Source organism: Equus quagga, chromosome 1 (genome assembly GCF_021613505.1).
Source record: "Equus quagga isolate Etosha38 chromosome 1, UCLA_HA_Equagga_1.0, whole genome shotgun sequence".
Lineage (NCBI taxonomy): Eukaryota > Metazoa > Chordata > Mammalia > Perissodactyla > Equidae > Equus > Equus quagga.
This window is the reverse complement of record NC_060267.1, coordinates 131,158,901-131,186,860: the sequence shown is the minus strand read 5'-3', so window position 1 is coordinate 131,186,860 and position 27,960 is coordinate 131,158,901. Positions and strand designations below refer to the sequence as shown.

Here is a 27,960-nt window from a genome sequence, read left to right as displayed (position 1 = left end):
ACTGACTGACCAACTGTCATTGTCATTGTCAACAATGGTCATTATGTGGTCTTGATGGTCATTATAGTGAGAGTTGACATGGTATGGATGCTAACTTTTTCTCAGGAACCATCATTCAATCCTCTTGATGAACCTGTGAACAGCTATGAATCTACAAACCTAATAACAGCTAACAGGTCCTGAGAGCTTCCCGCAGTGTGCAGAGCTCGCTAAGGAGACTATCTCATCATGAAGAATATCTTACAACAATTCTTTGAAGTAGATACCATAGGCTGGGGCTTAGAGATGTCCAGCACCTTGCCCAAGATCACACAGCTGGCCAGTGGCAGGACAGGGAGAGAATATGTGCACTCAAGTGCTTTCACACTTTGCTGCCAGCATGCACATGGAGGTGGTTTGAAAATGATCTTTCCTTTGATGTTTCTTAGGACCTCACTTAAAACTTGAAACATATTTTCTTTTTCTGAGAAAGTGTTAAGGACCTTTCCACTGTAAAAGTCCACTTAGGTTTACTGGTTTCATTAAATAGCTGGGCATTTATTCTACTGGCTTACTTATAAAGCCATGCAAGAGTACAGTTTAGCTATCCTTTCTAAAATGCCCTGAAACTTGAACTTGGCATAGTGTAATCACTCAGGAGATTCTGAACTTGGCATGGTGATAGTCATCCAAAATAATTTCCTTTTAAGATCCTCACTTATTCCACAAAGAATTTAAAATCAACTAACATGTGAGGCCTGTTCCGGAAATTTATACTGTTACAACATAATCTTCAAGTCACTCCCTTAGGGCCCAGACTTGTTACATCCTTTAGTTGAATTATTCTGCCTTACTATGGATTGCAAGGCAATAAAAGTAGGAGCTGAGTGCCCCTCTCAGTGAGCCTGTTTAACTGTTTTTCTCCTCCTCATCACTAGCTGTTATCACCAGCTGGAGGGTTCTTGACTTGCCGGAATTGTTAATAGCCATCATGCTGCCCAGAATCTCCATGGCAAACCCCTTCCTCCCTCCCTTCATTCACCAATCAGACATGGGTTTGCCAGTAGCATCTTGGCTAAACTGATGAGGTCAGGTACTGTGCAGTTCCTTTCATTTCCATTTTAAAAGATGTGAAGGAGTCACTTGGCCTCTTTGTGCTGAGTTAGTGGACCAAAACTGGGTCCATTTTAATGAGACATTTTATGCCCATTGTAATTGAGCGGGCCTCATGAGAAAGCTGGTCATGGGTAGTCACCCATCTGAGTGATTTGAAGTGACCCCGGAGAGTTCACCTGCCCCAAGGCCTTAAATTCCCATCATTCAAGTTGGACCAGATGTACTGCTCTTTGCAAATGCCAATATCCTCCCAGAGGAAGCACCGGCTGCCTTCAGTGGAGAGCTCTTGTCTTTGTTGGCCCAGTACCCTTCACACTTTGGCAAATGGCCTTCTTATGTCCTGTCGTCCTGGTGAATATCTCAAGCATGGGTCCTGCTCCTTCCTGCCAAAGGCTGGGCGTTTTACCAGCCTGTGTCATTTACATTGCGTGCCCCTCCTCCTCATCACCCCCACAACAAATGATTGGTTCAGAGGTGTGTCTGAAACCCACGTGGTGCCTACGCAGAAGTAAAGGGAATTTGGAACTGTTGTTACTCTATGTGTGGAGAAAACGCATCCCTAACAGGAGAGAAGAAGGTCGCTATATAGGGGGGAAATGGCTGAGGGGCAACAGGAAGGAAAGGGCCCTGATGACTGGTTGAGCACTGCATTTCTCCAGCTTCTCTCAGTTATAAGAACCAACTAATTCCCTTTCTGGCTTACGCTACTTTGCATTGAGTTTCTGTCAACTACAGTGTACTAACTAGTAGAATGCTTCATAAGTACTTTGGAATTGATTGTATTTAAAGTTAAAAAGGACCCAGGTGAATGAGACAAATAACAGGCAAATGTTGACAAGGGGGCCACAAATGGCAGGTCTAAATGAGGCCTCCCACAGGCAAGTCTGACAGATTCAGGTCTTGAGGACCAGCAATAAGTCCAAAGGCAGGTAGCAGGAAGGATATCCTAAGAGTGGGACAGAAAGGGAAGAGTAGGACATGGAATAAAAAATAAACTCTGTTGGTACAACAACTTTGTTAAAATCGTTTTGTAGTATCTACTACAGCTTAAAATATACATTCCTATGACTAAGCAATTCTACTCCCAAGAGAAATACACATATATGCTCACAAAGGAAATATATTATAAATAGCAGCCCTATTTCTAATTGTCTCAAACTGGAAACAGCCTAAACATCCACCAAGAAAAGAATGGATACATGAATTATGATGTAGTCATGCAATGAAACACTACATAACAATAAGAATGAATAAAGTAATAAACAGGATACGCACAACATGGATGGATCTCATAAATACAATGGTGAGTCAAAGAAACAGACACAAAACAGTACATACTGTATGATCCCATTCATGTAAAGTTCAATAGGCAAAACTAATCTATGGGGTTAAAAGTCTGGTCTGGATAGGGGTTACCCTTGGGAGTGTAGTGATTGGAAAGGTGTAGGAGGCTGCTGCTGCTGCACTGCCGATCTTGTTCTATTTCATGATCTGGATGCTGGTGTCCGGGTAAGTTGAGTTTATGGAAAATCCCTCAAGCTGTACACTTAGGATTTGTGTTCTTTTTGTACATATGGTAGCCTTAAATTAAAGATTGAAAAAACTCCCCTTACTTCACAATGTTGCAGATAATAGACTTGCTATCAAAACAACCCTTCCATTTTGAGTTTTGGACAATGTAAATGGTTACTGCTGTTGGCCTTCTCAGTTCCAACTGTCTTGCTTTCTTCTTTCTGCCTTTCCTCACTTACAAAAACCATGTACCGAATGCTTCAGGTATGCTAGGTTCGGGGCACATGAGCCAGAAGCTGTCCCTCATTCTGCAGGTACTTCTTCCCTTTGCCTTTGCTGCGCCCTTCCACTCACCTCCCACCAAAGGAAGAGCTTTGATAGGGTTGGGGAAGGGAGCTGACCATGTGGTGAACCAGCAATGAGAAGCTTTCTCTAGACCCATAGATGAGTAGTCCAAATACAAAAGAGGAGGCAAAAGGTGTGGCAGACACTATATATTAAATTCATTCCATCTTCTTCCTGGCATGTAGCTAGGTTGCATTTTCCAGACCCAGCTGCATTTAGGGAGCCATATGACTGACTTCTAGTTAATGAAGTGTGAGTGAAAATAATGTGAGTGAAAATACCACTTCCAGGACAAACTTTAAACCCCTATATGTACTAGTTTGCTAGGACTGCCATAGCAAAATACCATAGACTAGTTGGCTCAAACAACAGAAATTTACTTTCTCACAGTTCTGGAGACTAGAGGTCTAAGATCAAGATGTTGGCAGGTTTGGTTTCTCTTAAGGCCTCTCTCCTTGACACGTTCTTAACTGTGTCTTCATATGGTCTTTTCTCTGTGCACATGCATCCCTAATGTCTCTCTGTGTGTCCGAATTTCCTCTTCTTATAAAGGTACAAGTCATATTGGATTAGGGCCCACCCTAAGGGCCTCATTTAAACTCAATAACCTCTTTAACGGCCCTATCTCCAAATATGGCCACATTCTGAGGTACTAGGGGTTAGGGCTTTAAGAATTTTCGGGGTAGTGGGGTAGATGACACAATTCAGTCCATAACACTATTCATGATTTTCCAGGCTCTCTTCCAGGTTCTCTTCCCTTCCCTTCCAGGCTCTCTTCCCTTCCAGCTGGCTGTCAACATCTAAGTGATGTTGGAAGCCATAAGTTGAAGATGGCCAAGCTTTCATCATCCCTAGGTCCCAGAATGATTATATGGGAGCAGAGATCCTTGTTAACTTGGGCCCTCCTTGGACTGTTTATATGAGAAAAAATAAAGTCCTCTAAGTGCAAGAAACAAACTCCTGTATGCTTAAACATTTATACATTTTTGGGTCTATGTGTTAAAGCATTAGTTGGCTCCAACTAATATAAAGGGCCATGCATTTTTTTGACATTTTGCCAAAAATTAGCCTGGGTGGAACGATTATTTATGTTGAGGATTCTAAGGGCTCCCACAACACTTTATCATTTCTAGTGTTATCACATGGTTTACATCAGTGTTTCTCAAAATGTTGTAAAAGTATGGAATCCTCGGCCTCAATCCATACCTGCCAATCAAAATCTCAGTGGATTTGGGAGCCCTGCATTTTTAATAAGCTTATACGTCACTCAAATGCACACTAAAATTTAAGAAGCGTTGGCTTACCTGGTGGGCCTATTTCTAATTTTAAGTGAACACTGAATAAGTATAGCAAAGCTGCTCCTGCCTAAACGTAGGCAGCTACCAAGATAAGTTCTTAGATTCTCTCCATGGAATTATTGAACTTGTTCACTCATTTTTATTTCCTCTCTGTTCTAGGTAAAACAAACAATTCTTTCTTCCTTTTAATCATCACTATTTTATGATGATTTACCAATGAATTGAGGTCCTGGCTGGAACTACTATTTGTTTATTATTATGACTTATCTTAGTAACTTTCAATTGAAATTACATCTACGGTTGACAGAGAACTTCACCCAGAGAGAATTCTTCCTTGCGACCTCATTTCAACACATTGCTTAGTTCTTAATGTCACAATTTTAGGTCCATGCTGAGTCAGAAAAGAAGTGAATCACCCTGAAAAATACTCCTACTCTATTTTATACAGATGTGTCTTGGGTTGGCATTTCCCAAAGTGCAACAATGGTTTCTTAGGATTTTACTAGTTGCTGACAAATAAAATGGTTCCACAGTCAAAGTTATTGGGAAATTTATCAGATGTCTTTATCTAATGATTATATTCTGAGCCTCTAAACCTCCAAGAGTATGATATAATCTACAAATTTTCCAAGACTTAATTTGCCACAGTGTGTGTGTTCGTGTGTGTATCTGTGTAACAACTTATGATATCACTGTTCTTAAGAACTCAAACATTCATCTCAAAAATCCCTAACAATTGGGGCTGGCCCCATGGCCGAGGGGTTAAGTTTGCACACTCCAGTTTGGCGGCCCAGGGATTCGCTGGTTCAGATCCTGGGCATGGACATGGCACCGCTCATCAAGCCATGCTGAGGCAGTGTCCCACATGCCACAACTAGAAGGACCCACAACTAAAAATACACAGCTACGTACCAGGGGATTTGGGAGAAAAAGGAAAAATAAAATCTTTAAAAAAAAATCCCTAATAATTATTATTTGAGGTCATATCATGCTGGGTTTTTTGACTAACATAGTTACTTGTGAATTTTTTCATATGTTAGCCCCATTATGGATCTATACTCATTCTTTCCAGTCCTGTGATAATTTAGGACACTGCTCAAAAGATATTTTAAAGAGAAGAGCTCTCCTCTGGAAAACTAATATTTTGTCTATGGTGATATTACAAAGTGCTAAAGTTAATGTAAAATGATGAAAACTGAAAAACTGCTGTATTTGCTAGTGTTAGTATCATTAACCATTGTGTTTGGTGTTTTTGTTGGAAGGGTCCTCAGTAACCACCCAGTGGAATGTGTCTTCATTTTGACCTCCTGTGCTATGGCAGGGATCAATAATCAATCAGGGATTATTCTAGTGTACTTGGCCAGTACGGGCCTCAAAATGATGATGAACACAGCGCTTCAGGAAGCCACTACAAAACAATCAGAATTAGGGCTCCAGTTGACCTCTACTACTGAGTAGTTATAACTTTCAAGAGTTTACCAGAGTCTGGAGTCAGAATACCTTAATTTGAAGCCTAACTACTTGATTTTGGCAAATCAGATAACTTCTCTAAGTCTCAATTCCCTCACCTAGAAAAAGGAAATATTAACAGAGTGTATATTGCAGCTGTTGAGAGGTTAAGTGAGATCATCCATGTAATGCACATAGCACAAAGCCTGACGATTATCATTGTTTAATATTTTTCATTTGTTGTTTGCTCTATTAGATACACCTTCCCTCATTATACAAAAGGCTGAACCTGAGGTCCTGAGAGTGTCTTAAACCATGTCAAGTTAACAAGTCCAAGATTCTTGATTTCTGTTTCAGTTTTCTCTCTCCTATGTTCATTCTGTAGAAAGTGTTTATTAAAGTTATCTATTAGCAATGTATGTATTTTCTTACTTTACCTCTAACTACTTAGATAGTTCCAAAAAGATTTAAAATAGCTTTCAAACAGAAGGGCTGGTAAGGCATATTCTGGACTGGGAAGGGTTCCAACTCTTCTGCCCGATTTTCCTTGGCGCCAAGGGCTATCATGGAAGAGTGGGTTGTAGTGAGAGGTCATAGAGCAAAGCACAGCCTGTTTCATTTTAACAACAGCCTCACTTTACTTGTTACTAACACTGCCCTCCTTTACATTAGCTATGACCCCAGATGATTGCCTTAACAAAAGGAAGTAACACGGTCTAATTGTTCTGGATTCCTCTGTAACAATTCCCTCTTGGGTAAGGAGCATTCCTGGCCTTATTCCAGTATATTTATTCATGCCTTCAGTGTGCAAAAAAGATAGAAAGAAATGATAAATAGTCACATGGTCATAATTAACCCCTACCTTGCTTCTACAAATGCTGTATCTGATTATTCACAAATGCCACTGCACACGTAGGTAAAGACAATGACTAAATAATCACTACACAAATTTAATTAGTCAATTTGTCATGGAAAAATCTTGGGCATAATGTAAATCAAGTTGTTATTTTAATATGTCCATTCCCATATAATGAGCAGAAACCTTCTTTGAAAATACTATCGTACCTCTTTCCTGGTACATGAGTCCCTATGAATTTTACATCTCTTTATCCCCCACGCTGACAAAGTGTGGGCTTAAGCCTATGAGAAAAGCCAGGAATCAATGGGAACTGTATGACTCATGGACCAAAAATAAGAACTCTCACCAGCAGAAAGTTCCAGAATCCATGATAAATGCAGAGCTCCTCACGAGAAACTGTCATTCGTGCTGTTTACAAACGTGTTCCACTCAGAAGCAATAGTGGAAGCCATACAACATTGCCTGTGCTCAGCACAGCCATTGCTGTGGCCACGTCAATTGAAACCAGCTGGAAAGTTGTCAGCCATTTTAAACACTCAGCTTGGATCATAGTTGTGCTACCAACTGTGACTGTTTAGAAAAATCACTTAAGTACGAAGAGGCATGAAAGAATAAATTCTGAACTTAACTTTTAAAGAACATGGGGAAAACTGCATAATGGCAGGCAACAGTTAACCCTTAAATAATGCTCTGAGACTTCCATTGCTGGCCAAGATGGAGTAGCCCACTACAGCCTAGACCTCTCATTGATTATAACTTAAAATTCTGGACAAAATACAAGAGCAACTTCCTGAGGACACTGAAAGTGATGTGCCAGTAGCAGCCCACACGGGTACAACTCCAAGAGAAGTCTTGTCTTTCTGGCCACAGAAGTGGGGAAAGGGCCTCTGAGATCTACAGAAGTGTAGGAGAAATCTCCATTTTTTTAGCCTCTTTTTTTTCTCTTCCAGTTTTGCCCCAAGGTGGATCCTAGTCGCAGAGCTGTGCTGCAATAGTTGGGGCAGTGTCTTCAAGGACAAGGAATATTCTACCAGATGGATATCTCAACCTACAAAAAGGAATAAAGAGCACCAGAAATGTTAACTACATGAGAGACTTTTTTCCTTATTATTTAAATCTCTCTAAAAGATAATCTACATTATTTCCTTATTATTTAAATCTCTCTAAAAGATAATCTACCATTTGAAACAAACATAATAAAAAATGTATTGTGGCATTTATAACAAAAATGGAAGTAAAATGTATTACAGCAAAAGCACAAAAATGAGGAAAAATGGAAATATAATGTTTTAATGTTGTAAAGTTGTTATACTGTACGTGAAATGCTATAATATCATTTGAAGATAGACTGTAATAAGTTAAAGATACATATTACAAATCCTAAAGCAACCACCAAAATAATGAAACAAAGAGCTATAGTGAATAAGCTGACAAAGAAGAAAAAAGTCAATCAATTAAAAATCCTCAATTAATGCAAAAGAAGGCAGCAAAAAGACGGATTAAAGAAAATATGGGGAAAATAGAAAACAAATAGCAAGATGATACATTTAAATCTGACCATAACAAAGAATCACATTAAATGTATTTGGTCTAAATACTCCAATTAAAAGGCAACGATTTTCATATTGAATAAACTAGCTAGACTCAAACATATGTTGCCGACAAGTAATCCACTGTATGTATAAAGACACAAATAGGGAAAAAGTAAAAAGTTGGAAAAAGATATATTATGTAAATACTAATCAAATGAAAATTGGAGTGTCTATGCTAATACCAAAGTTGATTTCAGGACAAAGAATATTAGCAGGGATGGAGAGGGTCATTCCATAATGACAAAGGGGTCATTTAACAAAGAGGACATAACAATCTTAAATGATTATACTTCTATTAACAGAACTTCAAAATAAAGGAAGCAGAAAGTGATAGATCTGCAAGAAGAAATGGACAAATCTATAATTGCAGTTGGAGATTTCAACAGCCTTCTGTCAATAATTGATAAAACAAGTAAACAGAAAATCAGGAAGGACATAGAAGACTTCAGTGACATAACAACCAACTTAACCTAATTGACATTTTTAGAATATTCCACCTAACAATAACAGAACACATATTCTTTTCAAGTGTGTGTGAAACATTTACTAAGATAGTATATATTTAGAGCCATGAAACAAGTCTCAATAAATCTAAAAGGCTGAATTAATACAAATTATATTCTCTGACTACAATGAGACTAAAATTAGAAATCAATAACATAAAGCTATCTTTAAAAATCCACAGATATATGGAAACTAGATAAGGCACTATTAAATAATCCAGCATAAAAGAAGAAACCAAAAGGAAGATTAGAAGGCATTTTGAACAGAATGAAAATGAAAATATGATAAATCAAATTTAAGATTCAGCTAAATCAGTAGTTAGAGGGAAATTTATAGTACTAAAATGCCTACATTAGAAAATAAGAAAGGTCTCAAATCAATGACCTTAGTTTCCACCTTAAGAAACTACAAAAAGGCAGAGTTAATTAAATACAAAGCAATCAGAAGAAATGAAACAACAAAGATCAAAATGAATATCAATAAAATACAAAACAGGAACACACTAGAGAAAAGTTAATTCTTTGATAAGGTCTATAAAATTAACAAACCCCTCACCAGACTAAACAGGAAAAAATAGAGGAAAAAACAAATTATCAATATTAGCAATGGCAGAAGTGACATCATTACAGATTGCATTGATATCAAAAGGGTAGAAAAATATTATGAACAACATAATACCCCAAATTTTGACAACATAAATAAAAATGGACAAATTATTTGAAAGACACAAATAACCAAAGCTTATTCATGAAGAAATAGACAACCCTATATAGACTAAGAGAACTGAATGTGTAGTTAAACATCTTCCCACAATGAATACCCTATGCCCAAATGATTTCACTGGGGAATTCTACCAAACATCTAAGGAAGAAATAACACCAATTGTATACAAACTCTTCAAGAAAAGTGACTATAAGTAAATACTTCCCAACTCATCCTATCAGGCCAGAATTACTCTGCAATCAAAATTAGACAAATATGGGGCCGCCCCAGTGGTGCAGAGGTTAAGTTTGCACATTCTGCTTCGATGGCCGGGGGTTCACTGGTTGGGATCCCGGGTGCAGACATGGCACTGCTCAGCAAAAGCCATGCTGTGGTAGGCATCCCACGTATACAGTAGAGGAAGATGGGCACAGATCTTAGCTCAGGGCCAGTCTTCCTCAACAAAAAAAGGAGGATTGGCAGCAGATGTTAGATCAGGGTTAATCTTCCTTAAAACAAAAAAAAAAAGCTACACAAATAAATTACCAAAAAACTACAGCCCAATATACCTCAAGGACATGGACGTAAACATTATTTTTAAAAATTTTATAAATTCAATACAACAATATATAAAAACATAAATACCACATAACCAAGTGGGATTCATCCCAGGAATAAAAGGTTTTTATTTTCTTACTTAAAATTTTAAATTAAACCAATGTGAGTCCCATCAATATTTTTAGCCATATTAACAGATTAAAAAAATAAAATGATCACTTCAGCAAAGAAAGAAAGTATCCAAGATCATGAACAAGTCAAAGATGTCTATACTTACTACTTATATTTAACATTGTACTGTAGGTTTTAGTCAGTGAAGTAAGGCAAGAAAAAGAAAATTTTAAAAATCTACATTTAAAGGAGGAAATAAAAACTATCTTTTTTCACAGACAACATGATAATTTCCATAAAAACTCCTAGAAAATGTAAAAAAATCTACTAGAACTAAAAGTGAGTTTAGCAAGTTTACAGAAATAAGATCAATATGCAAAATATACAAAATAAATTGTATTTCTATGCACTAGAAAGTACAATCATAAATTTAAATTAAAAAACATTTACAATAAAATAACAAATGTCAAATACTTAGGAATAAATCTAACAAGTCAATATGCAAGACTTTACACTGAAAACTACAAAATGTTGCTAAGAGAAACTGAAGATCTAAATAGATGGCAAAATATATTGTGTTTATGGATCGGAAGGCTCAATATTGTGAAGATGTGAATTCTCCTCAAACTGATCTATAGATTCAACCCAATCTCAATCAAAATTCCAGCAGATATAGTTGTAGAAATTGACAAGTTGGTTCTAAAATTCATATGGTAATACAAGGACCAAGAATAGCCAAACAACTTTGAAAACGAAAAACAAAGAGGACTTAAACTATCTGATTTCCACACTTAATAGAAAGTGTCAGTAATTGAGATACTGTGGTGCTGGCATCAACACAGACAAACAGATGAATGGAACAGAATAGAGTACGGAATCCAAAAACACATCTACACAGTTATGGTCAATTGATACTCAAAAAGTGCAAAGGCAATTCAGTGAAGAAAGGATAGTTTTTTCAACATATGCTCCTGGAACAATTCAGTACACATATGCAAAAAATTGAAAAAAAGAACTTTGATCCATACCTCACACCTTATACAAAATTAACCCCAAATGGATAATAGACCCAAATATAAAACTTAAAACTATAAAATGTCTAGGAGAAAACTTAGGAAAAAAATCTGTGTGTCCTTAAGTTAGGCAAAGATTTCTTAGCCATACCACAATTAATAAAAGAAAGAAATTTTGACGTATTAGACTTCTTAGAAATTAAGAACATCTGTTCTTCAAAAGAAATTGTTAAGGGAATGAAAAGACAATCCCCGCCCCAGAAGAAAATAACTGCCAATCACATATGTAACAAATCAGTCAAATACAGAATACATAAAGAACTCTCAAAACCCAAAAATAAGAAAACAAACAACTTAGTACAAAATGGGCAAAAATATCTGCACAAACACTTCACCAGAGAATCTACACAGGTGGCAAATCAGCACGGGGAAAGATGCTCAATTTCATCTTAGTCATTAGGGAAAAGCAAATTAAACCCACAATGAGATACTACTACACACCACCCAGAATGACTAAATTAAAAAGACTGACAACGCCAAGTGTGGAGGATTTGGAGGAATTGGAATCCTCATATACTGATGATGGGAAAGTCAAATGGTACAACCACTTTTAAAAACAGTTGGCAATTTCTTAAAAGTCAAACATATCCTACCATATAACCCAGCCAGTCCACTCTTAGGTATTTACCCAAAAGAAAAGGAAACATTTCTGCATACAAAGACTTGTATAGGAATGAGTATAGTAACTTTACTTATAATAGCTCCAAACAGGAAACAACCCAAATGTGAACAATAGGTGAATGGATAAATAATATGCCAAGAGTACTGGAATACTAGTGAGCAGTAAAAACAAATGACCTACTGATTCACGTAACACGGATGAGTGAAAATAAGCAAGTCAAAAAAGAGTAGCTACTGTATGATTGCATTTATATAAAATTTTAGAAATTGCAAACTATTCTACAGCAACATAAAGCAGATCAGTGCTTGCCTGGGGAGTGGGGTGGAGGGACTGTAGAGAGGAAGGAGGGATGGATGACAAGGAGGCATGAAGAAATTTGGGGAAGTAATGGACATATTCGTTATCCTGTCTTGACTGTTTTATATACCAAGTTTTACAGACTAAGTAAGTGCAGTTTTATTGTATGTCAATCATACCTAAATAAAGGTGTTAAAAATTCAACTAATAAATTTTTAAATTAAAAAAAATCTGGCAACAACCAAAACAACATAGCAGCTACCTTTACTGGGCATTTATTATGTTCCAGGTGCTATGCTAAATGCTCTTCATGCATTCTACCACCTAACTCTTTTTAAAAACCTAAGGCAGGTACTATCAAAGAGAGTCTGAGATACAGAGAGGTTATATAATTTGCTTAAGGTCACATAATTAGAAAGGGGTGGGGCCGGGATTTGTTCCAGAGACAATGATCTTAGCAACAATACCAGGAGGAACTGAGACTCAGACGAGGCCACAGGGAGTGGGAGATCCATCCTAGAGCTGTCTGACTTCAGAGCCCAAGCTCTTCACCGCTTCATTATACTGCATCCCTCATTGGAAATATCCTGTCAGAGACATAATAGCCACCCTAGACTGACCAAACCTCTAGGAATTAAATGTGTACTTTCTGGGGGCCAGCCCGGTGGCGCAGCGGTAAAGTGCGCATGTTCCGCTAGGCGGCCTGGGGTTCTCCAGTTCGGATCCCGGGTGTGGACATGGCACTGCTTGGCTAAGCCATGCTATGGCAGGCGTCCCACATATAAAGTAGAGGAAGATGGGCATGGATGTTAGCTCAGGGCCAGTCTTCCTCAGCAAAAAGAGGAGGATTGGCAGCAGTTAGCTCAAGGCTAATCTTCTTCAAAAAAAAGTGTACTTTCTGGCCCCAATAGTCAGTATAGATGAGGCCACTGTTCATATAACCAACAACTGTTGCATGAATAAATGACGGGAATCAACTCAAGGTTACTAGCAAAATTTCCTTGCGTTAAAAACTGGAAGAAATTGAAGTTCAGAAGATTAAGAAACTTGCTTAAAGCCACACAACAAATGAGTAGTGGTGAAACTGGAAATCAAAGTCAGGTTGGCTAACTCCAGAGCTGGATGACTTCTGACTCTCTGAAAGAGATGCTCAAAATCTGCCTGTCAGAAAATTACACCCTCTAAGACAAGCAGGAGAGGCTCAGAGGTGTTGAAGGGCTGCAGATGAGCCGAGACAAGCTTACAAAGGAGTGTGGGTGTCCTGTTCCAGAGACACACAATGAATGCTCAGCTCTCCTTGTCTCTGAAGACAATGCATTCCAAGCTCCCAGGCCTCTTGCAGAGTGGAGGGGCTCTGCTATTCAGCTGTCCAGCACCCCTGCTATCTCAAGGTTAACTAATTATTTTCCTTTATAATTCACTGGAGACTGATAACTATTATTTCCCTAACACATACTTACAAGTGCTCAGTTAAATATAGGTTGCTAGGAATTGGGATGGACATTTTTTTAGCTCAACTTTACCAAAGGTATTTGGACTCAGGATTCTAGAACCATCCCAATTACCTCAGAGAAATTAACACATAAACTGAGTAAAACAAAGAAAAACTTCCGTTTTCCCAGATGAATACCTGGGAAAGGAGAGGTAGGATTGCAGGGTTTGCTGTCCTATTTCCTGGTTGACAGGGAACTTGTAGGGTCAAAAGTGAGTTGAAGAGCTTTAAGAGATGAGTTCTATGCAAGACACAAAACAAGTAAGAAAGACAATGAGTGAGAGAGAGATGGAGAGAACAGAGTCCATGAATAAAAACCTCTGACATATTTATAAAGGCTCCAAACTCACATAGGTCTGCGGATTGTTCGCCAATATCTATTCTCTCCTTCCATAGTTATGGCATTTTAGCTTGCCTGTAGCCCTCAGCTAAGGACTACATTTTCCAGCCTCCCTACAAATGGATGTGGCCATGCGACTAAGTTTTGGCCGAGGGGATGGATGCGGTAGTGATGTACTCATAGCATCCAGATTGAGCCCTTAAAGTAAAGAAATACATTCTTCCCCTCTCTCTTATTCCTCTTCTGGTGTTTAGAGCACAACTGGATAGAGAGAGCTGGAACAGCTTTCCTGAACCATGAGATGGAAACTGTCATTTGCTGAGGATGGCAGAGCAGTAAGATAAAAGGAGCCCAGGTCCCTTTCGCGGTCAAACCACCAAGACAGTCCCAAGTGACGTACACAGACTGACGTAGGGAAGTATACTTCTATCTTACGTAAGCCACTGGATTTTTGGGATCTCTTTATCATAGCAGCCTAATCTGAATCCTAATACATCGGATCATGAGATTGATAATTAGGATAACAATATCAAATTATATTGACATAAAGGAGGATTTTATTTCCTTGCAACAAACTCTTCTGGAACCACCTACTCCAACCACCAAACAGGATAAGTTCAAGAAGAGACCAAAAGTGTGACTTATTGTCGTAGACTTAGAATCTGGAAAATGTAGTCGAGTTGTTGACTCAGCTCAGTTTTCCCTTGCAGCTTCTTTCTGAAGGCTTGAATATCACACTTTAAACGTGGAATGTATGGGTGAGACTTTCTGATGCGGAAAAGCACAAGTTCTTCCATTCCCTTAATTCTCCTGCAAAAATGTGTGGCCCCAACGCTTCATGTCAGACCAGTTGGCTCCTTCCTCTGCAAACACTCTAGTTGTTACCTTAAAATCACACTGGATCATATTAGTTCTCTCCTCCCAATTTCCTTTTCTTAGAGTTTGGAGCTTCATCATATCACAATGAAGTATTGTAAAAACATAGGGTAACAAATGTTTTCCTCTGGGCTTGGTAAATTGGAATGGGGCAAAGATTGTGCATTTACACCCAATTTACTTCAGACCATACTACCTATAGAATAACTTGAGAGTTCTCAGATAAAAGCAAATAATGGAAACCATGCCAAAGTAAATGAACATTTTTCAATTTCTTTCAAACATTAATTCTGATATATTCCCACAGAAATATAAAAATCCACAGCAGCATGGTCTACTTTCATGCAAAACGTGGTACATACTCTCTGCCACCACTTTGGAAAGGCTGAATATATACATTCTGCATATGCCACCTATCAGCATTTCTACCCCTGAGTATATAAGCAACAGAAATGTGTGCAAATGTTCACTAAAACACAATTAGTAGAATGTCACAGAAGCACTATTCATAATAGTCCCCAAATGGAAACAGCTCACATGTCCATGAAAGATAGGATGGATGAAAAGAAACATGGTATACTCAAGCAAGGGAAAACTCAATGGGAATGAGAATGAATCGACTACAAATGCACACTAGCATACAGGTGAATCTCACAAAGAAAATGTTGTGCAAAAGAACCCAGGAAGAAAAGAATGCACACTTGATGATTCAACTAACACACAGTTAAAAACCAGGCAAAATTAATCTACAGTGTTCGAAATCAGAATAGTTACCTTTGGGAGAAATAATGACTGGGAGGGGGTACAGAGCTCTAGAGCTCATGAGATGTGCTGTTTTTGATCTAGGTGCTGATTACATGGGTGTGTTCATTTTGTGAAAATTTACCAACCTGAAATCCTATGATTTGTGCACTGTCATGCATGCATGCATACATCAATTTAAAAAAGATTTTAAAGGAATACATGGATCCAAATATCAGATTTGTTGTGATACCAAAAGCAAAGTGTGAAAATATTCTTGCTACCCTCCATCCAAAACACTGACAGTAAAGAATACTATGGACGTATCTATAAAAGCATTTAAGTTACATCAAAGGACAACAAGAAAACCACTACAGAGAACAGGCAAAAATGGAAAAGCAGGAAGGGCTGCCTTTTAGGAGAATCTACCAACAATGTTTGAGTCTAATGCTAACAATATAAAACTTCAACACCAATTGTTTTACTTACAAGTAGCAGTTCTTACTCTTACACCTCAGCATTAAATTATTTAGAATCCATTTTTTGCAATGGAGATCAAAAGAAGATCATATCATAATGTTTCTATCTAGATTATCCGTGGAAAACCAGAGTCCACTGGGCTTACAATGCCCAGTACAGTGAATTCAAGAAGTTTGTTGTGTGTTGAGGGATGAAGGTAACTCAGTTTACGGGAGCCCAACTGAATTTTTCAGTACAGCAGCCACCTGCACTCAAGGTTGTGCAAATCGAGTGAGCAGCTGGAGAAGTTCGGGCAGCCTCTTTAGCATCAAACACAAATAAATTTGGCATAGAAATGTCAGCGAACACCAAGCACCATTGTGGCTCCAAAGGACTGAGGGAATCTCTCAGGGAGAAGGGCAGCCTCTGAAGTGGAAATGACTTCTTGTAAGGATTTAAGTTCTCTCTCTCAGCATTGATTCTCATTTCAAGTTTCGCGTGTATAATGTGTTTTGTCAGGAGAAGGGATTTCAGAGAGATGGCAAGCTTCCATTTCCAAGACAGTCAAAGCTCATAATGACATCCTTGCTTGCCCCGCCTCTAGGAAACTAAACAGAAAGCTTGCGCAGTCTGTGTGGTGAATTGCACAGCCACTCAGCAAGTGCGACCCACTGGTTCTGACAGAGACCTGTTTTTTGTGGAGATAACAGAAGGTGTTTTCAGGCATGACCTAAAAACCAGAAATAATGAGGAAATGACTGGTGGAGGTGAAGACATGGATGTCTAAATGGCAAACGCACACACACACGGGCAATGTTTTCGAGGTGTATAACAAAGGGTCTATATCTTTACTATACAAACAGATTTATCAACTTCCACAGCAAACAAAAAGGCAAAAGGAAGAAAGAGGTAATTCACAAAGGAAGAAGTATAAATGTACCATAAGCCTATACAGCTTTTTCTCTTTACTACGATTTTTAAAATAAATAATATGACGTTTTTCTCCCCTCTTTTTCATTGGGAGAGAGGGAGGAACTTCCAGATAAAAAATACTTAAAAAATGTCAAAAGCCACTGTTGGCAAAGGTGTTTAGAAATGCACAACCTCATATGAGTGCACAGCTATATGCAAGGGCTCAAAAACGTGATCTCAGGGGCCAGCTTGGTGGCATAGGGGTTAAGTTCACACGCTCTGCTTTGGCCGCCAGGGATTCAAGTGTTTGGATCCTGGGTGTGGACCAACACACCACTCATTAAACCATGCTGTGGAGGCATCCCACATACAAAATGGAGGAAGACTGGCACAGATGTTAGGTCAGTGACAATCTTCCTCAAGCAAAAAGAGGAGGATTGGCAACAGATGTTAGCTCAGGGCCAATCTTCCTCCCCGGAAAAAAAAAAAAAAGTGTGATCTCTACCAGCAAGACTTCCGACAAGCTCAACAGTCATTCACAGGGAGTAGTTAAATAAATCACAATGTCACTGACAAAGCGGATTTTACAATGAGGTAAATCTGCTCACTCACAAGCCCTCAGACTAATAACATGTAGTTGGGGAACCAAGCTGACTACGTAGTAACAAGCAGTGCATTACCACTTTCATATGAAATTACATATATATACACATATATACACACCCACACACAGAGAAAGAAGGGGAGGATGGATGAAAACAGAGGAAGAAAGGAAGGAGGGGGAAGGAGAAAGGAAGGCTCGATTACTAAAATGTTACCAACAACTATCTGCATGGGGGTAAATTCAGTGAGTCTCCATTTCTTAGACATTTCTGAATTATTTGATGTTATTATTATTAAAAAAGCTTTATTTTTATAACCATTAAAAAAGATATTTTCACTTAAAAAAAAAGCAAAAACTAACTGAAAATAACAAAACTAAGTAACTGGAAAAAATGTCAGACACACTTGGAGCTCATATTTATCACATCATATTTCATACAATCCTGCATGTCAAATACCTCCAGCCATCTCGTCTCCTCCTCCTCCTGCCTTTTACCCCAAAGCAATCTGCTTCCAGATTGTACTGACTGCACTTACACCAAGCACTCATTAGGAAGCTCCCGTTTTCTCTGTGTGTCTCTCTCCTTCTCCTCTGTCCCAGTTCTTCTCCACTACCTTATTGGGAATAAGGTTCTGCCCCATCACCTCACACTCGGATGGTCACTGCACCGCCTAACTCGCACATATGTTTCTAACCCACTTTTGCTCCAATTCGTCCTTCACATCACAGAGCCATCCTTCTATTATGCCTTTAAAAGTATTCCATATTTCCCTCTGGCCCCAAATTTGGGGCATTCAAATTTGCTAGCCCAAATTTGCACTGCCTGACTCATTTCTCCTATACTCACCCCTCTCCATCTGAATCCCCAATAATTGCTTGTCCCTAGGACAACTCACTATTCTCTGTGCTCACCACATATGTTTACGCTTCTGTCATCGGTCATATTGTCCTCTAAGAAGAAAATGCTCCTGCCCTTTCCCTGATTATAATAACTCTGCTTATTTCTCAAGATTCGGATCAAACTGAATCTCCTCTATGAAGCCCTGGCTCATCAACCAGTTTGGGAAACCAAAACAAAACCAATAATGATTGCCTTTCTTTGTCAATATTTCATTCTTCTAAGTGTGCCCAGGTCTTCTTTACTACAGTGTGGAGCTTTTGTGAATGGAGACAATTTTTTGTTTATCTTTTTATTCCCTACAGTGCCTACACAGGGTTTTTCATGTCTTAGGTACATAGAAAAGAAATTTTTTAAAAAAGCTATGAGCACCTGCTATCTGCCAGGCTCTGTGCTGGTGAGTCTATACTCAGTTGTTCTCACAAGGTCTGTGTGGTGGGCAAGGACCGAGAGGAAAAAGGAGTTCACTGACCAAGTCACTCCCTACCAGCAGAGGTAATGTGCCTCTGGGCAGCCGGAGGTCCTGGCTGACTTCCTTAATGTCAACAAATTGCAAGGCGGCCCAAATTATGAGATAAGCAAAGACTTGATCCTCACCCTAAAGACAACAGTGATAATAATACCAATAGCAAAGTACATTTGTTTCCTGAGGCTGCTGTGACAAATTACCACTGTATTCTCTCCCAATACAGGAGGGCCAGAAGTCCGAAGTGTCAGCAGGGCTGGTTCCACTGAAGACCCTGAGAGAGAATCCATTCCCCTCCTCTCCTAGTTTCTGGTGATGGCTGGCAGTTTTTGATGTTCCTTGGCTTGGCAGATGTATCACTCCAATCTTGGCCTCTATCTTCACATGACTCTCTTTCCCGGGCCTCTTCTCCTTTTCTATCTCTTACAAGTCATTGGATTTAGGGTCCAACCTAATCCAGAATGATCTCATCTTGAGATCTTCACCTTACTTACATCTGTAAAGACTCTTATTCCCGATAAGGTCACACTCTGACATTCCAAGTGGTGACATCTTTTAGGGGCCACCTATTCAATCCATATACCAACTTTGGTTGAAAGTTTACTATGTACCAGGCACTATTCTAAATAATGTGCATTAAGTCATTTTATCCTCACAATAACTAGAAGAGGTAACCACTCCCCCATTTTATAGATGAGGAAGATAAAGACATAGGAAAGCCAAGTGATTGTCCCGAGAGCCCGCAGACGGTAAAAGGCAGAGGTAGTATTCTGACCCAGGTAATCTGACTCAGGAGTTAACATTCTTCACGCCAGGGTCGACTGCCTAAGATTCATTTGTACTAATTACCAGACTCAAAGTGTATTAATTAACAGCTGGGACCACTTCCAGAGAGTCACATGGTTAATCTAAGAGCCTCACATCAAACAATGTTGGGAAATACATAATATATATGCTATTGCAGCTTAAGCTGAACCATGGCAGACATCACTAATTGAGCACAAAATTCCTTCCTATGGAGCCTGAAGACAGCCTCAGTTGTTCCAAACATTTACTAGTAATCAGTTCAAGGTGGCTCTCAGAATGAAACCTCTTTGCCATCTTGGATCTCTCATTTTACAGAGGAAAAAAATGGAGAAAAGAAAAGGGTGAGGAGCTTGGTCTCCTGTGCCTCCTGCTGGAAGGCAAGCCCCCTGCCGTGTCTTCTAGCCTACCTTCCTTTAGGACTTGTATCTGCCTTCCAAGTCTGACGGTGCAAAACTGGATCACATCAAATGGCATGGAGAGCCAGACAGAAACCCAGGCTTAAAATCCAGATCCCAAGAGGCTTTGTTTGAAATTCAGAAACCGCAGGGGCTGCTGGCACATTCTTGGAAAAGCTCTGGCCTTAGGAAGAAACCTTGCTTCAATCTCTAAGAAAAAATAATAGATAACGATTTTTTTTAAGCCAATGATGGAGGTTGGTGGTGAAATGAGAATGCACATGGCAACAGGACAGCAAGTGGTACTGGACTGGAGCAGCCTCATACACGGCTTCCCCAGAGCCCGGGCTTCATTCCTGGAGTTCCCCATGATCGAGCTGCTCTTCCATGAACTTCACTGCATGTGACAGCATTTGATACAACTCTTTACGATCAGTTCCTTTGCAGGCTCTTTTCTTAAACACACCCCCACACACAACTAGAGGGAGTATATTGGAAAAAGACACACAATGCATTGCAAGAAAATAACAAAATTTTCCTCAGTTGTGTGCACAACCCACAAACTTGAGGGTCACCAGAATTTTATTAAGTTTGGTTCATGCTGTCATTATGTGAGGTGCGTCAATAAATGGACTCCAGAGCTTTAGTCTTAGGTAACCGTTCTTCGCCTCTCTTGTCTAGAGGTTTATAAAATAGCTTTTATTTATTATATTTTTTTTTTTGCTTTTCCTACCCACCTAACTTTTTAAAGTTCTAGATAAACCATCTGATCTCATTGAAGTGTACCACAACAAAACTACATTAAAAAAGTTGAGTCCCCTGGATCACACAGGTGTCACACCAATGCTGGCGCAGGGAGCCTGTCCTAACAGAGAGAGGACATAACAGCAGAAAAAGCCCAGGGTCTCAGGCCCTTTGCAGAGAATGTAGCACCTTTACTGGCAATTAGCTTCACACTTAACTTACTCATTTCTTACTAAAGCAAGGTTTAGTCTTCACTTAAAACATAACTGATGTAGCAGAATGTACTTTATAGTAATTACACCGTAAGAAAAAGTCACTTGCTAAGGATTTCTATTCCATGTATGTCAAAGACATAGATTTCTAATTGTAATTCAACTCTCTCATTTTATAGGTGAGAAAAATATGGTCCAAGGAGACCATCAGAATTGCTAAGTGTCACAGAGCCACTTAGTAACAGAACAGGGATGAGAACAAGTTCTCGCAGCTCCAGCCCTACGCCTCATGACCTCTGCACAGCCACCCAGCCCCACCACCAGAGGATCTGCACAGAAACATAAAAACTCCTAAAAGAACCCAGGGTAGAATTAATGAAGGTACAGGCAGATGGATGCTTTTAAAGCCTTCTGTTCTTACGTCTGAAGATGCTACATGAGGACAGAAACCCAGTCTGCATTTGCTTGTATTGAACCCCCAATATTTAATGTTTTACTGAATTCGCAACAAATTAATAGAAGCATAGAAACTTATTTCAAAACCACTCAATAACAATAGGTCCTGCATTTTTTTCCAGATTTTTTTTTTCCATAAGTGACAGGCAAATTTACTAACCCTTGATAGGATTTCTCAAACTCAGCGTTATTGACATTTGGGCCAGATAAGTCTTTGTTGCAGGGGCTGTCCTGGCCATTGCAGGATGTTTAGCAGCATCTCTGGCCTCTGCCCTATAGATGTCAGGACCATACACTCTCACTCCCTCCCCTCCTCAGTTGTGATAACCAAAAATAATGTCTCTAGTTATTGTCGAATGTTCCCTGTGGGGCACAGTAGCCCTTGGTTGAGAAAGACTGATCTACAGTGACAGTATATCCCCGTGCTATTCAGGGGCACAAAAGCTTGAAGAATCAATCAGCTAAAAGATACACATAAAAAGTACTCAGGCAATATAAACTGACTTGATATACTCTAATCTGTTTATATCCAGCATCACCTTTGAAGACATGCTGAGTGAAATAAGCCCAACACAAAAGAACAAATACTGTACGATTCCACATATATGAGGTTCCTAGAGGAGTCAAATTCATAGAGACAGAAAGTAGAATGGTGGTTGCCAGGGGCTGGGAGGGAAAGAAATGGGGAGTTTTGTTTAATGGTTACAGAATTTTAGCTTTTGAAGATGAAAAGCTGCAGATGGATGGTGGTGATGGTTACACAACCATGTGGTTACAGAACAATGTGAAGTATTTAATGCCACTGAACCGTACACTTAAAAACGGTTAAAATGGCAAATTTGATGTTATATTTATTTTACTACAATTTACAAAAATGGTTAAAATTTTTTTTAAAGTCATCAAAAGTCCTAACTCCACAAAGCAAAAGCACCTAGATATGCTTTAAAACTCTCATACCAAAAAACCTGGGTTTTTCGTTGTTTTGTTTTCAATTTTTGTTTTGTTTTGAAAATAAACTTCACAGCTAAGGAATTCAAAGACGAAGAGAATCTCCCTGTTAATTCATGGCCAAGCTTCCACGGCTCGAAGCAGGAGCAGGCGCAAGCAGGGCTCTAGTGCCTGCTGCAGAGCAACGCATACGTGGACACCAGGGGCGCAGGCCCTTGGGGAGGCCCCCTGATTTAAGAGCCTCCTCTGTGTGAAACACAGCAAGTCCAGATTCCCCAAGGGCCCGGCCTGTGGGCCATGTCAGCCCAGAGCCCTTCCAATTGCCAGGATGCTCTTGACAAAAGACGGTCTGGCACCGAGCGGCAAGGCCATTATTTTCATTTAAACCATACATGTCATGTCCTGTTTGTGAGAAACACGTTAAACAACTCAGAAACACATTCACAATGGTCTCCAAAGTGGGATTCACATTCCTATGGGCTGGCGTACTGTAAACTGCAGGGGGAGGTGGTGGGGTGGTGGGTGGTTCATCCACCGTTGTTTTAACAGAGGCCCCCTCCCCGAGGCTCAGCTGACAACGAGGACCTTCTCTTCGTTGTTGGATATGGGTCTTACAGTTTTCTTCAAGTGCCCAAACCATAATGAGCCACATTATCCATGGGAGCCCAGAACCTTGAATTCCTTTAGAATTCTCTCCTGTCAATTTTTATTTTTATTGAGAAAAAAAAAAAAAGGAAGAAGAAGAATTCAGCCAAGGAAATAGACAAGAGAAGACGATTGCCCTATTTCCACCTAGACTGCAACAGCATATGACGCATCTACCATGACTGACAGGCATCCTGGAGACACAAACCACCCCAAATAAAAGCAAAATTTGTTGTCCCGAGCCAACTCATCACAAGAGCATCTTGGATGGAAATGCACTCACCTGCAACACAAAAGATGAGAAATTCCTCATTCACTGATAAAAGAAATAACTAACAAACATGGAGAAAATAATTCGGCCAAGTGTAATTTCAATTAACCCTGTTGCTCACTTACTCACCAAACATATAGTATATATATGCAAACCTCCAAGAAAAGTACATGGTAATATATTAAAATTAGAACCCAAATCTAGGCCTTTGGCCAAGTCAAATAATAAACAGTGTGATAACTATGTCTGCTTTTGCGCTGTGACATTTCTTTCGGGGGAAAGATTTATCATGTAAACTGTACACATCACATCCTGTGGAAGTTTTTTAAAAATTGAACTATTTCCTCCAAATGTTTAAAGGCAGATTAACTATAAAGAAAAACTGAGTCAAACAAAGTTCTGTAGAATCCTTGAAGAATGCTTCAAAAGGAACCATATAGTCAACCAGAACAAAGGTGGAGCTGGAAGGTTCCCTAAAAGCCAAAACACCACCCGCCAGGATTCGCTGGCGATGTGAAGGCTCACAAAGGAGCGCCTTACTTCCCTCCCCAGCACTGATACGCGCCTTGTGGAAGTACACGAAAGTTCTGCAGTAATGTAAAGTTCACTTTGACTTTATGTAAAAAGATGTTCCTTGCCTCTTAAATACAACCGGTGAATGATAATATACTTGGCCATCCCCCGCCAGGCTGCAACCCCCCATTCTTTCCTCTCTGGCATATCTGTTAAAGGAGAGGTGGACATCACACCTCAGAGAAAGACAAAGATCATGCTCTTCTTGGCACTACTGACAAAGAACTTACTCCTTGCCTTTGTTACAAACACAAGAGTATGTCCGTCACAGGCAGAACTGATTTTCCTGATATCACTAATTGGCATCAAAACTAAACTTGGGCTTGTGGTTGATCAAGACATCCCGGATTTGTGTCTTCATATGTCAGCCTGGCAGAAGGCTTAGTTGAGCTTACCAACACTCCTATGATATTGAGTAGCAGCTCTTTTGTTCAAGGGATCCCCCCTGCCTTATTCACCCAAAGAATGGCTTAAAAGAGAAAAAGACCAAAGGACAAACTCTGTGGACCAGGAAGAATCTGGGGGCTCCAAGCATTCTTCATCAGCTAATTCATTCACTTGTCACTGTTCTAAGCACTGGAGATAGAGCAAAGAATAAGATAAAGTCTAGTCTCTCCCAGACCTTTCATTCTCGGTGGGGACTACAGACAATGAACAAACAAACAAAATACAAATATGTAGACATATGTACACATATATATATACACATAATACCCACACATATATACACTATATATATATATATACACACACATAGTGGTGATGAGCTCAACAAAGAAAAATATCTATACCCTAGAGAAATAAAAACACATATCCACATAAAAATTTTACACATATATTCATAGCAGCATTATTCATAACAGCCAAAGAGTGGAAACAATCAAAATATCCATCAACTGATGATAAACAAAATGTGGCATATCTATTCAACAGAATATTATCTGGCAATAAAAAGAAATGAAGTAATGATACATGTTACAATATGGATGAACCTTGAAAACACCATGTTACATGAAAGAAGCCAAACACAGAGACCACATATTGTGTGATTTCATTTATATAGAATACTCAGAATAGGCAAATCCATAGAGACAGAAAGTAGATTAGTGGTTGCCAGGGACTAGGGAAAAGAGGTAATAGAGAGTGACTGCTTAATGATATGGGGTTTTTAGGGGGTGGTAAAATGTTCTGAAATTAGATAGGGGTGATAGTTGCACGACATTGTGAATACTCTAAAAATCACTGAATTTGTACACTTTAATTGGTTAAAATGGTGAATTTTGTGTTGTGTCAATTTTATTTAACTTTTTAAAGTATTCTTTAAAAAATAAGAATAACAGAGCAGAGTACAAGGACAGAGAATGACAGGGAAGGTGCTATTTTAACTAATATGATCAGAAAAGACCTCTCAGCTATGTTGACGCTGCAGCAGAAACCTAAATGTATGAGGAAACGAGCCACGCAGACACCCCGGGCTTTGCTCTCTGCTATTCCTTTCACAGCCTCTCTCCCTCTCTCTCTCAGATCATTTTTTTTTATTGTGGCAAAATATTTATAACACAAAATTAGTCATTTTAACCATTTGTTATTTGCAATATTATGTAACGATCCCCACCACCACCTATTTCCAAAACTTTTTCATCACCCCAAACAGAAAACTGCTATTCCTCTTTTAATGCTATGGTTAGGTCATGACCACAGGAAACAAAACAGGAAAAATGGATAAATAATTTTAAAAAGAAAAGGTGAGCTGGAAGCATACTTATATCACTGTTTTGTTTTTCTCCTGTTCCATAAAGGGTTAATGATGACAATGGTAATAATTGTGTCACACAGGATACTCAGCCTCCGTGTTGAGACAGAGAAAGGCGTGGGAGGTGGGGAGAAAGCAATGACTGGCAAGATTAGCCTTTTGGTGAGAAAAACCCTTCCCTTATCGGGAAACATTTGATTTTCAGATATTTGTTGACTCCTGGACAGAGTGTGGACTCTCGTCTCTGAAATGGCCAGTAGCATCTCCACCTCCATGTGCTCTCCAGAGCAGACGGCCATCCAACCAAATCCAGGTCAAAGGACTCTCAACTTCCGTTCCCCGAATAGTACATGACCTCACAAAATATAACAGAACCACTTTTCCATAGCTTGGCATCAAACCTTAATAATTGACATAAAGAATAGTGCTTTTTTTTTCACTTAAACTAACTCATAATAGATGTATGTCTGTATGTACATACACACACACACACAACTAAACCTCTGCTTTAAAAAGGAAACACGTTATTTAAAGACAAAGAAATGTAAAGATGGCTAAAATTTTATTAGTTTGAACTAATAAGAGTTGGTTCCTATTAAACACAGTATTCTCAGCCTTGTTTTCTCATAATGTCATTCTTATTCTGGGCTATAACACGGTTTATATATTACATGTCTTTGGTACGTGTAAGAAGGAATTTAAATTTACAATTTTGGCAAGAGAAATGGATTTATACACTCTAAAATATAAGCTCTCATTCAATATACTTAAATATACTTAAAACACTACTGATAGTAAGCTGCCACGAGGCCAGTGTGCGATCTAAACAACTCTGAGCAAAAATATTGTAAGGAGGCTCCGATGCTTATTGCGAAAGCACATGGATGCTCACAATGAAACTGAAGATAGGTACTGCGGCCCCTCTGACAAGCGGCCCGGCTCCAGCTGTAGGTGTGTCCTATCTGAAAGTTCTCTGATTCACACAGTGAGAAGGAACTTTTTGACTCAAAACACGAGTCTTCACATTGTGCAGCAAGACAAAAATGCCCTGCCACACCAATAGGCTGAAAATACCGAAAATGCAATACTTGGGTGTTCTCCTTTAAACCAGTAACATCACACAGCTGACAGGGCAGGCAGCGTTTAGGCCAGCCTCAGTCCCACCCTCTGTTTCAGAGCCTGAGGGCTGGATCCTATTTTCCTGGCATGCTTGGACCTATGTTCTCAATCTGTCCACTTGCTGAGGTCCCAAACTGCCAGCTTTCCCACCGCCTTTTGATTCCCTCTGCTCAGCCCCAGCTCCCCTCATGGCCGCAGCCCCGTATCTCTGGCTTTGCAAAAACTGGTCTGCCCCTCTTGCAGCCCCCAAGCATCCTCAGTGCTTAACTACGTTGCACCCAGCAACTCTATTAGTTGGACACAGCCATGCCCTTCTCCCAGCAAGCCCTGGAATGCTGACCACTCTCCAACAGCCAGGGCTCCTCACGCACCCCCCTTCTGTGGGTCCCTCTTTCAGATGCAGAGACTTTGCAGCTCTTTGGGAGCAGCTTCCTGGGCTGTTGGGGGGAGGCTGCGGGATTTCCCAGCTGCGGGCTCACTGCGCCCCACTCCACAGAGTCTCTTTGCCCATGAAATCACTTCTTTTAATTTTTTTTCCCTCTCTCCTTCTCCTTCCCTTCCACCCCACCCCCTCTCCCACCTTCTCAGAGTAACTCTAAACTGTTTCAGAACACCTTCATTCCCGCAGGGCTTCAAACAGCAGTGCGGCAAAGTCTGGAAGCATAGGGGCTGTGAAAGCTGTCTTCGCTGCTGTCCATGCCACTGGGGCAGGGGTGTAGAATGACCTTAAGTCTCCAGGCTTCCTACCACGCCGGCCCAGCCAGGCTGCTCCTAATGAATAACAAATGGGCCTTCCCGATGCATTCGCTCAGGACAAGCTGCCATTACAAGCCGTTTTGTTTTTTTAGCGTTGTGGTAATGTATCATCTTGCTTGGCTGGATGTCATCTTGGAGAAGGTCACCAAAGGTATGTGCGCCCTTCCCCTGGACTCCCCTCCCTCCCACCCACACCCCTATCACCGCCTGTCCTTAAAGGAAGCTATGGCAAATGTGGACCAAGTATTCACACCTTTGTTTGGACCTAGGGAACCTGAAAATCTAGGGCCCCCACCCCCACCCCTCATGGTCCCACTTATCACCTATTAAAGGCTCCCCATTTTGTAAGAGAAGTTCTGCAAAAGATGGTAAATCTTTAACACACATAGAAGACAAGCCATGAGAGCTACAGGGGATAGCACTGAGCTTTCAAAATTGGCGGGGGGGGGGGGGGGGGGGGGGGGGGGGGGGGGGGG

The 27,960-nt window shown here is 39.9% G+C and overlaps 1 protein-coding gene across 1 annotated transcript in view; it reads right to left on the bottom strand.

Annotated features, from left to right (window-relative positions):
* Positions 1-27,960, bottom strand: part of ERC2 (ELKS/RAB6-interacting/CAST family member 2) — a 703,663-nt gene that overhangs the window by 137,429 nt on the left and 538,274 nt on the right. The window lies entirely within an intron of this gene.